Source organism: Scyliorhinus canicula, chromosome 12 (genome assembly GCF_902713615.1).
Source record: "Scyliorhinus canicula chromosome 12, sScyCan1.1, whole genome shotgun sequence".
Lineage (NCBI taxonomy): Eukaryota > Metazoa > Chordata > Chondrichthyes > Carcharhiniformes > Scyliorhinidae > Scyliorhinus > Scyliorhinus canicula.
The window spans coordinates 82659481-82671891 of record NC_052157.1 but is presented as its reverse complement, the minus strand read 5'-3'; the positions used below and the strand labels follow the sequence as shown (position 1 = coordinate 82671891).

The window sequence follows — 12411 nt, the reverse complement described above, 5'->3', positions numbered from 1 at the left end:
ACCCACATATTCACCCCATACCCTTAACCCAACAACCCCCCCCCCCCCCATTAACCTTATTCTTTAGGACACGAAGTGCAATTTATCATGGCCAATCCACCTCACCCGCACATCTTTGGACTGTGGGAGGAAACCGGAGCACCCGGAGGAAACCCACGCATACACGGGGAGGACGTGCAGATTCCACACAGACAGTGACCCAGCCGGGAATCGAACCTGTGACCCTGGAGCTGTGAAGCATTTATGCTAACCACCATCGTTTCGTATGGATGAAACGATTGCTTTTCAGTTTTCTTCCTGTCCAAATTCGAAGTGTCTGGCAGTTTTACATGATGATTCCCACACGACGTGACAACTCTGTTGCCTCTTCCTCCTCGATTGAAATCGAATAATTCCCGATCCCTTGGTGGGTCTGAATCTCTTAAATCATAAACGGGATTCTACGTTACAGCTTAAACCCTAACTTTCCATGAGAGAACTTAGATCAGCTCCAGAAAGCAATACATGTGTTTAGTTTGAAAGAAAGGAGATTGGTGGTTTTGTGGGGTATTTAGAACTCTGAGAAACCGTGGATCGGCGTCACGCCCTCGCTTTACAAAAAGTGCTGTGTGTCACGTACTCTGGTGAGGTGTTTTTCCTTGGCATGGCAACAGAAAGACATTTGTCAAATGCCAGTTTGTGAACATGTACTGCCTCCGAATAATAAACTGATAGCTTTCTGAGGTGTCTTATCTGCACGCTCCAATACCGCGTCGGGATACAACTTGCAGCTCAAATCGTTGCTTAAATGAAATTGCAGCTTGATAAAATCTATCCGGTACAGCTAGCGATTCGGAATTATGGGGATGAGCATAGAGTGTCAACATCTTGGTTGACATCTCTGCTGATCATCATTGAATGATGAATGTTGATTTAACATCAACATCTCTGCGATCAGTTGCATTGTACGCTCTGTGGATCTTGTTGGCAGAGATATCCCGCTGTACATACTGCTGTTTTAAAACCCGCAGCAGAATCACACTCACGCTCTCTGATATAAATGGGGAGATTTGTTGGGCACCAGTTAATTTAGAGATAAGTCGGTTGGAGAGAAAAACAACCATAGCTTCGCAGCATTCGACGTTTCACGAGATGCTCACTTAGCTTGTTCCCTGTTACCGGAACATGCCTGGTTTTACGATTATTTGAACAGATTTCGTATGCACCATTCATTTTGTTCAATTAACGGGTACTTTCGTGTGGCCAATCCACCTCAACCTGCACATATTTTTTTGTTGTGGGGGCGAAACCTACTCAAACTCCACACGGACAGTGACATAAAGTCGGGAGCGAAACTGCGACATCAGCCGACAGGCAGCAATGCTAACGACAGCGCCCCGATGATGCCCTCAGGATTTTAATTTGAGATGTACGTCCTGTTACTCCATCCTGCGTCTTCTTACTTTCAGAGTCATATTTGTTTCTATCTGCTCATTGTCTTGTGATTTAGATGGTCATATTTAACATAATTTCACAAATGTATGTTGTCTAGACTTGAGGAAGCCCGTTAATGTCGTCTTCTAGATATTAACAGCATGCCTCCCCAAGGATTTTAGGCTACGTGTGACAATTCCATTGCTCTCTCTGTTCCGGATCCGGGGCTTGCTTGTTCCATAATCGTAGCTTAATTTCAACACATCAATAAAAACTATAATGGCCAAATTCGAACGAGCTGAACTTTGCTGTCCTGCGTTGGCACTGTAATATCGGATCTCCTTCGTTTACTTCTCTTGGGTGCAATGGCACCATTTCCCTACACGAACACATTCATCTCAATCTATTGTTTTCGAAGCAAAAAATCCACTCCTGCTGCTGATCGTGAATTTAAGTCACCACTTTGATTGGAAATGTCCCATAAACCAAAAATATTCAAAACGAGTTTTTAAATGGTGTGCACGGATTTTCACTCCACGACTCCTTAATGCAGAATGAAGTAGGTGCTATTCAGGTCAAACTAATGTTTCAAGTTTTTAACCGATGTAGCCTATACTGACAAAGAGGATTTTATCTACTTACCACTTATGAGCTTCGATCCTGTGTCCAGCCTACCTGAGTTAATACCACAGTAGACTTTTCGATATTTTGTAGTAACCACTATTTCAGGTTAAGGGGAGTTATTAACTTACTTTATAGTACCTCAAAAGATAACATCTCTGTCTTTGCAACAAGTTAAAAAAAATGCTTCTGGAATTTCCGTTCTCGTTGTTCGGACCTCCGTGGCCCCCTGGACAATCTCTCTTCTGATCTGTGGGTGTACTCAGTAACTTCGATTCCCTGTTTGGATCTCGCATTCAGTCCTTCCCATCCACCGAACCAGCTCTGAGAGCTGGATGTGTTTGGAAACAGCGATTCAGGGTATTTGTTCCCCTTCCAACAGCTGTGCTGGTTACATGGCATTATCTTAAAGCAATATCTTCTGCTCATTTGTATAATTTATTTGTCCATTGTACTAATATAGTTTTCATAATGTCTAACAAGACGATATTTCAATGATCAGCATCGGTAAAAATAATGCTTTGATGCTTGTCAAATCTTAGAAGACTGACACATCCGATTCTCGCCAATATTTAAACTGATCCCTGCTTGATGTTAATTTATGCCTTAGCAGACAACCGTTATCTCCAGACTTACACTTTTAACTGATGACACAAAGTTTCTATTGTTCACAAATGCACATTATTTCACGCAATTCACTTCAGATTCTGGGAATTCTAATACATTATTTGCTGAACTAATTAACATCAATAAAAGGATGAAAAATTTGTACCTAAAAACTTAGTTTGCGAGAATTTGTCTAACTTGAAAGAAATGTATCAGATTACAGCATAACCTTTTTTAGAGCTGTTGTCTTAACGCCTGTGTGATAAAGGTGTCGGGGCACTTCAAACCAGCTTTTCTGAATGCTGTTATCCCTTTGTGGGATTTTCGCATGTATTTCCTCATATTCCTTCGGGCTTGATCAGACCGTCATGTTTCAAACGACATCTTTCCCTATCGCTTTACAATCGGCGAGGTTATATTCGATTCTACTATTTCCTTACAAAGGTTCCAGGTGGACACTATTGAGAGGTGAATTCATAGACAACACTCAGGAACATGATTTTTTCTTTGCGGGACAAAATGAGTTGGGGTTCAAACAATTCCTTTGAGATTAATTATTGAGATGAATCTAGCTTCTGAAATGAAATGAAATGAAAATCGCTTATTGTCACGATTAGGCTTCAATGAAGTTGCTGTGAAAAGCCCCTAGTCGTCACATTCCGGCCGGCGCCTGTCCGGGGAGGCTGGTACGGGAATCGAACCGTGCTGCTGGCCTGCTTGGTCTGCTGTAAAAGCCAGCGATTTAGCCAAGTGAGCTAAACCAGCCCCTTCTGCATCGATAGGAGGGACGTGAAATGCTTTTCCAAACAATAACAAAAAATGACCAGGTAAACAGTGACCATGTTTGTTTCATAGAGGTGATTTGGAATATGCCAAAAGGCAGCGATATTTAACCACTCTCTTTGGCATTGGCCGGAGAGAAATCATTGGGACACTTATCTGGATGACGCTCAATAATGTCAAATCGCTTCCGGCTGAATTTCCAACACACATCTCCGGAATGGCCAATAGACTTGCAATAGAAAGATTCAGTAGCCGAGGTTGTACTTTCAGTCTAAGGAGAACATTAGCACTGTTGAACTCTCCAATTGCGTCGACATTTGTTGCGTTTCCTTCTCGGAATTCTTCGCACTTCCTTTGGCGATCACAAAGTTTTCCTTTCCAATAATCAACTCAATTGTTTGAGCATTCGTCACCAAATCTCTGGACATATCATAACTAACGGCTGTAGCTATTGTATTAGTGCATCTGATGTTTCACTGTTTTTGCAGGCAGTCAATGTGGGCAATGTTGAACTCTTCAAACGGTATCAACTCATGAGGCAGTCATTGGTGCGTGCAGTTGTGAGGTGACTTCGGATTGTCATATTTAGTTGATGTTTCTTGAATGATTGCTACCACTGCAGTGGATTGTTAGCGTTATTTTTTCGACGGGCGGTCGGGACCAGTGTCGCGGTGCAGAAATATTGAAATAATTTGCACGAAGTGCCGGCAAATGTCATCAAGAAAATGTGCAGTGAGCAGTTGAATTAATTACAAATGCTTATGTTGAACAAACGAATGACTAAGCACAGATAGGTTGGCGAAACTCCAGAAGGGAAGTTTGGATAGCTGAGTCTGGTGCAGTGTTTTACAAACTTTTTCCCCAGGACCATTTTTAAGAACTGGACAACCTTCGAGACCCACGGTGGTCAACGTTCGTGACGTGCGCTCCCAGCAATCTTGACCTGCCACTTTCACGGACCATAAATGTGACAGGCGAGCCTGCTCGGTCATAAGGATGTGGTTTCATAGAATCATAGCATTCCTCCAGTGCAGAAGGAGGTCATTTGTCCCATCGAATCAGCGCATCCCTCTGAAACAGCACCCTACCCAGTTCCAATGCACGAACCCTACCCGTGCAAAACGCATCACAGGGCAATTTTGCATTACGAGTGCATCTAACCGGGGCATGTTTGCATTGGAGACAAAAGTTGAGCACCCAGAGGAAAACCGGCATCGACACGGAAGGAATGTGTGAACTCCACTTTGTTATACAATGCTTCATTTCTGATAATGACTACAGCAGAAGCGTTATTACCTTACTGCATCAGTTGCAAAAAATCAAGAGGTTTGTTCTCGAACTCAATATGTTTAAGTCGTCAAATTTGTTTGACCATTTGAGGTTTAATATTTTATTTGAAAGTGCATCGCTGCATACAACGAATATGAACTTTGAATCCGAATGTGCAGAAGCAAGTTGAATATAACACGCCTCGAGAAATCACGGTTACGCTACGTTGTTCCTGTTTGCTGCTTCGTCTTCATTGGTTGTTCGCCTAGGCGCCGTGAAGGTCACACCAGCACCACTTGCAGCTGCAAAATGGAGGAATCTCTCTTGCGCCTGGAGCAGGCCATGTTAGTTTACGTGACCTGCTCTCTCTGCCACTGCTCCAGGCAGGAAGGCTCTAGCGATTAAAATAATATAATCTGGGACTCGGTGAGCGCGCAGACGTCAGGAGGCCTTCTTCCTCCCTGCGCTCTGTGCCTGCGCACTGCTTAGGCGGCATGCATGATGAGAATAAAATTCACAACTAGGTTGTGGGAGGCATTTTTAATACCAGTCATTCTATTGCGTGCTATTTTGTTCAATTGTGAAAGCTGTGGCACATCGAACCGCGATCAGGAATGTTGCGACACATGGTCTGTACTCTTGATACCCGCGCGCGACTCAACCGTGGCTTGCGATTCATGGCTTGAAAATGACTGACCTGATGCACCGCGATATTGTTGTATCGAACAAATGGGCTGCAAAGTTCAATCTACCGCAGTTACACGTTTCAAAATTACATGTGATACGTATTTCTGGGAGCAGATGATAGACCACAGTATTTTGACTTAAAAAACGACAATGTTTTTATTTTGCCGAACTTTCTTTGGAGATACGTGCACAGACTTACATAGGCGTTCCATTAAGCAAGGTTGTACATTCAACATCCGAGCAGCCACTTGACGTGCAAAATTGTCTCGTTCCCGGTCCACCCTGCTGTCCAACCAGCAAGACCTTTGGAAACTCCTCTACGATCTGCGATGTGGAGATGACGGCGTTGGACTGGGGTGAGCACATTAAGAAGTCTGACAACATCAGGTTAAAGTCCAACAGCTTTGTTTCAAACACATGCTTGGAATGCGAGCATTAGCAGGTAATCAAATCATTACAGATCCAGATATAGGGGGTAATTCCAGGTTAAAGAGGTGTGAATTGTCTCAAGCCAGGACAGTTGGTAGGATTTTGAAAGTCCAGGCCAGATGGTGGGGGGGTGAATGTAATACAACATGAATCCAAGATCCCGGTTGCGACCGCACTCATGCGTGCTGAACTTAGCTATAAGTTTTTGCTCGTCAATTCTGCGTTGTCGTGTATCCTGAAGACCGCCTTGGAGAATGCTTACCCGGACAACAGAGGCTGAATGCTGCTGACTGCTGAAATGTTTCCCGAATGGAAGGGAACATTCCTGCCTTGTGATTGTCGCACGATGCCCGTTCATTCGTTGTCGCAGTTTCTGCATGCTCTTGCCAATGTACCACACTTCGGGACATCCTTTCCTGCGTATGAGGTAGACTACATTCGTCGAGTCGCACGAGAATGTGCCCCGTACATAGTGGGTGGTGTTTCCACTTGTAATGGTGGTATTCATGACGATGATCTGGCATGTCTTGCAGAGATTGCCCTGTCAGGGTTGTGTGGTCTCGTGGTCGCTGTTCTGAAGGCTGGGTAATTTTCTGCAAACAATGGTTTGTTTAAGGTTGCGCGGTTGTTTGAAAGCAAGTAGTAGGGGTGTGGGGATGACCTTGGCAAGATGTTCATCTTCATTGATGATGTGTTGAAGGCTGCAAAGCAGATGTCGTAGTTTCTCCGCCCAAGCAAAGTATTGGACGACGAAGGGGACTCTTTCAGTTGTGTCCCGTGTTTGTCTTCTGAGGTGGTCGGTGCGGTTTTTTGCTGTGGCGCGTTGGAACTGTCGATCGATGAGTAGAGTCCCATATCCCGTTCGTACGAGGGCTTATTTCAGCATCTGTCGGTGTCTGTTATGCTCCTCCTCGTCTGAGCAGATCCTATGGGCTTGTCCATAGGGGATGGCTTCTTTAATCTGTTTTGGATGAAAGCTGGAGAAGTGGATCATCCTGAGGTTATCTGTGGACGTGCGGTAAAACAAAGTGCTGAGGTGACCGTCCTTGATGGGGATGAGTGTGTCCAAGAAAGCAACTGAATTTGGAGAATAGTGAATGGTGCGTCTGATGGTGGGATGGAATTTATTGATCTCATCGTGTAGTCGTTTCAGTGATTCTTCGCTGTGGGTCCAAAGGAAAAAAGTGTAATCGATGTATCTGGTGTATAACGTCGGTTGAAGGTCCTCTGCCGTGAGGAAGTCTTGTTCAAACTTGTGCATAACGATGTTGGCATATTGAGGTGCGGATCTGCTCCCCATGGCTGTCCCGTGCGTCTGGATGAAGAATTTATTGTCGAATGTGAAGACGTTGTGATCTAGAATGAAGCGGATGAGTTGCAGAATTGCGTCTTGAGATTGGCAGTTTTCGGTGTTGAAGACTGAGGCTGTTGCAGCAATTCCGTCGTCATGGGGGATGCTGGAGTAGAAAGCTGTCACATCCATTGTGACGATGAATGTTCCTGGTTCAACTGGTCCATGGGTGCTTAGTTTCTGTCCGGAAATCCGTTGTGTCGTGACAGAAGCTGAGTGTACCTTGTACGATGGGTTTCAAGATGCCCTCGATTTGGCGAGAGAGGTTCTCACACAGAACCTCACACAGTTCTCACCTGAAAAGATAGGACGGCCTGGTGTTTTGCCTTTTGTATTTTGGGAGGCAGTAGAGATCTCCAATGCGGGGATTACGTGGGATGAGAGCACAAAGGGTGCTCTGAAGGTCTGGATCCAAGGTCTTGATCAGTCCGTTGAGTTGGCGCAAGTGTGTTCCTTGCTTGGATCTGCGGGTAACTGTCTGTAGTGTTCCTGGTTGTTGAATTGTCGGTATACTTCTTTGCAGAAGCCGTTCTGTTCAGAATGATAGTAGCTGCTCCATTTGCTGGTTTGAAGACGATGTTGCAGTTGGTCTTCAGACCATGGATGGTGTTGCGCTGTGTTTGGGGCTGCGTTGTGAATGCGACTGATGAATCTGGCATTGACACGACTCCTGACGGCTTGTGCATACAGTCGAGTCGAGTGCAGCGGCCTTCCGGAGTGGACCTTTTCGACTCTTTCCTTTTCGTTTGCTGAACCATATATCTCGCTGTGTGCTATTCTGGTTCATTGCTCGTCTCCCTGGGTTCGCTGTCGGCCTCCTGGGGTCGGGTGGAAGAATTCCCGGAGCCTCATTCGCCTGATGGATTCCTCTGTGTCTGCCGCGAGACTGATGGGGTCAATTTTGGAGGATAAATTGTGCCCTCTGCTGAGGACTTCGATTTCGGCTGGTTGAAGGGTGAGTCCGACATGTTGACAATAGATTTCCCTGCATTGTTTTATATTGTGGTACCGGGGGAAGCTTGGTGGCTGCTGGTGGGGATACCGAGTTTCTCAAGCTTCCTGTTCTTGCTGTGCATATAGGTGGCATAGTATCGTTGTCTCATCTGTTTGGCGGTGTTACGCAGCTGGCCTGCTGTGTGCTGAGCGCAAGTTGAGAATATGGCCTCTATCTTTGTTTCCAGGATGCATCAACTGCTGTAGAGCTGGTGTACGTTGTGTTTGATGAGTGTGACAGAGGTGCAGTAGCAGAGCCGTTCAGCATAGTCTGTGTTGTAGATCGACTTGAGTGAGTTTGTGCTCTGTAGCCCATTCTGGATCTTTTCTGGGGTTTTTACACCAATGTAGAAACTCTTAAAAAAAAATTAGAGTACCCAATTCATTCTTCCAATTAAGGGGCAATGTGGCGTGGTCAATCCACCTAGCCTGCGCATCTTTTGGGTTGTGGGGGCGAAACCCACGCAAACACAGGGAGACTGTGCAAACTCCACACGGATAGTGACCCATAGCCGGGATCGAACCTGGGACATCAGCATCATGAGTGCTACTCACTGCGCCTCCGTGCTGCCCTACCTTTTTTGAAACTTAATGACAGTGACTATATGCGCGATCTTCCTGGACATCCTCTCCACTTTGAGCCGGCAATTTGTGGTGGCGATGGTAGCCATGACGTGGAGATGCCGCCGTTTGACTGGAGTGAGCACAGTAAGAAGTCTTATAACACCAGGCTAAAGTCCAATAGGTTTGTTTCAAACACTGAAGCAAACACTGAGTGTTTGAAACAAACCTATTGGACTTTAACCTGATGTTGTAAGACTTCTTACTGTACGATACTGCGGATTGTGTGTAAAATGTAAATACTCCAGATATTGAACTCAATGTGTCCGGGTGATGCCTCCCAATCAGCGCCAATTCTGGACTTCCGCTTTTTAAATTTCAAACAGTTAAAAGCCTCATTGTACCAAATATATGCACATGCATCTTGTTGTTAAAATATGTGGGGTGGATGCTTCGTCGCAGGACTGTTAATCCCGAAACTATTGGGCTGGTATTAAAAGAGGACTGACGTTGGAATTTGAATTCTATAAATTTATATGAGTATGTCAGCGTATCATCATGAATTTATTGTTACATTTCGTAAGGCAAACTCCCATGTTTGATGTGGAAGGCGGAAAGTAACGGCCCAGCAAGGCACGATTACGAGGGGAATCGGTGATAGGCAATAAATGTGATGCGCACACTTTATTAGACAATCAAGGAAATGTTTGCAAGCTATTTTCAAATGATTTTCGCAAACGCTTTCCTGTTAAAGGAAGCGTTTCGGATGATGCTGCTCGTGTTGCTTTTATGCACATGTTCCATTATTTCTAAAATATCAATCCCATATACCAAGGAACTATTGGAATCAACATTACTGGTTTCATGAAAATAAAAAACAATATGGAACGTATTTCTTTAGTTTCTCTTCGTTTCATTTTATTTCCACTTTTCGATCAATTCGTCACGACAAAAGATGCAATTCCATGTATTATATTCTCAGCTTCTGAACAGCCTACGGCTTAAACTGGTGTTTCTCCTGAAATATAATTATTGCGTTCACAGTTTATATCATGGCGCACTGTTTGTACTTCGCAACGAAACAGTAAATGTGCACATATCGTCTTATTTGCCTTTAGGCCCCCCTGATCTAACCAAGTGCAAATCTGGTAAGGAGTTTGCTGTACGACTGCCGTCTATCCTTGAGACCTGGAGATACTAACCGATCGATGCAAATATTAGATAGAACATAGAACAGTACAGCACAGAACAGGCCCTTCAGCCCTCGATGCTGTGCCGAGCCATGATCACCCTACTCAAACCCACGTATTCACCCTATACCCCCAACAACCCCCCCAACCTTACTTTTTAGGACACTATGGGCAATTTATCATGGCCAATCCACCTAACCCGCACATCTTTGGACTGTGGGAGGAAACCAGAGCACCCGGAGGAAACCCACGCACACACGGGGAGGACGTGCAGACTCCGCACAGACAGTGACCCAGCCAGGAATCGAACCTGGGACCCTGGAGCTGTGAAGCATTTATGCTAACCACCATGCTACCGTGCTGATTTTTTTTCATCTTAACTTACAGCACAGAAGGAGGCTATTCGGCACATTGTGTCTGCACCAGGTCCCGAAAGTGCAACCCAACTCGTTCCACTCCGCGAGCCTATCTCTGCAGCTCTCTAACTTCATCACATTCAAATAAATATCCAGATCTCTTTTGAAACATCATCTGGATTCCACCTCCAACACTTTCCTCGGCAGCGCTACCTTCATTCACTGTCTGTGTAATATTGACAAATAACTCCTTTAAGTGTGTCAGGGATGGCCTGCCCTTGCCAACTCCGCCTTGATTGCCAGGAATAAAAATGTTTTTCTCAGAAAGCACATTTATTTCTTCATCAATGATGGACTCCATCAGTTTACCTACTGCTGATGTCAAGCTAAAATGACTGAGGTTTCCTGATTTATCTTTTATGCATTTCCGAAACAGGGGCGTTACACTTGTAATCCTTCATTCCCCGGGGCATATCCCGTGTTCAAAGAGGCATGGGAAATCTCTGACATGTGCTGCAAAATATACTCTCTTCACTCTCGCAAAAATCGAGGTATGACCATGTGCTTCTGATAGTTGTCCACATTAAATTTGAATAGTTTAACAACAGCACCGGACGACACATCCGACATAGAAGCGGGCACCGGAGCGACAACGGCAGATTGGTTCTGCCAGTGTAAATGAGTTCCTGACCCCATTACAGCCTTGGTCCGAACAGGGACAAAAGTACTGATTGACAGAGGTGAGGTGATAGCGACTGCTCTTAACATCAAGACAACACTTGCGCGAGTATGACATTAAGGAGCCCTAGCAAAACGTAAATTATTGATAATTGTAGGGAAACATTACGCTGGTTGAATTCGTAACTGGCTCAGATTACAATGGTTGTGGTAGAACGAAGTCAATCATCTCAGCACCAGCTCATCACCACAGGAGTTCCACAGGGTTGTGTGCTCGGCCAAAACGGCTTCAGCTGCTTCATCAATGACATGCATTCCATTGTAAGGTCAGATGTGTGGATGATTGCTGAAGACTGCGCAATTATCAGCATCATTCGCAACTCCTCAGAAAAAGAAACAGTTCATGCCTAAATGCAGCACGACCTGAACAATATGCAGGCTTGGGCTGACAAGTGGCAAGTTCCATTCGTACCGTAAAATTTTCAGGCAATGTCAATCTCCAATAAGAGAGATTTAGCCATCGCTCCTTGACATTCAACGGAATTCCCGTCGCTGAATACCCCACAACCAACATCCTGGGGCTTGCCATTGATAAGAAATTGAACTGGGCTAGCCAGATTAATACAGTGGCGATTGGGCTGCGCTGTGGCTCAATGGTTAGCAATGCTGCCTCACTGTGCCGAGGGTTCGATCCTGCCTATGTGTCACTGTCCTTGTGGAGTTTGCACATTCATAATGTGTTAGCGTGGGTTTCTCCCCCACAACACAAACATGTGCAAGGTAGGTGGACTGTTAAAGCTCAAATTACCCATTAATAGGAAAAAATGAATTGGGTACCCTCAATTAAAAAACAATACTGTTTTTTCTAGAGCAGGTCAAAGGCTCAGAATCCTACGGCAAGTAACTCGCCTCCTGACCACCCCCCCCCCCCCGCCTCCCCCTCCCCCCACCAAAAAAAAAGAAAAATGCCTGGCAACCGACTACAAGTAAGAAGTCGGGAGTGTAATGGAATACTCTCCGCTTGTCCAGATGAGTGCATCTCCAAAAACCCTCAAGAAACCTGATACCATCCAGGACAAAGTAGCATGCTTGCTGTCTCCTCCTTCCCAAAACGTTCAAGGCCTTCAACTCATAGAACATAGAACATTACAGCACAGTACGGGCCCTTCGGCCCTCGATGTTGCGCCGACCTGTGAAACCATCTGAAGCCTATCTGACCTACACTATTCCATTTTCATCCATATGTCTATCCAGTGATCACTTAAATGCCCTTAAAGTTGGCGAATCTACTACTGTTGCAGGCAGGGCGTTCCACACCCCTACTACTCTCTGAGTAAAGAAACTGCCTCTGACATCTGTCCTATATCTACTGCCCCTCAATTTAAAGCTATGTCCCCTCGTGTTGGTCATCACCATCCGAGGGAGGACAGTCTCACTGTCCGCCCTATGTAACCCTCTGACTATCTTACATGTC

General features: G+C 45.1%; 1 long non-coding RNA gene across 1 annotated transcript in view; it reads left to right on the top strand.

The window, feature by feature from the left end:
* LOC119974596 overlaps positions 1–12411 on the top strand; it is a 45793-nt gene that overhangs the window by 6076 nt on the left and 27306 nt on the right. The window contains exon 3 of the long non-coding RNA XR_005462528.1: positions 9832–9861. This is a non-coding gene — a long non-coding RNA (uncharacterized LOC119974596). The remainder of the gene's footprint in view (positions 1–9831; positions 9862–12411) is intronic.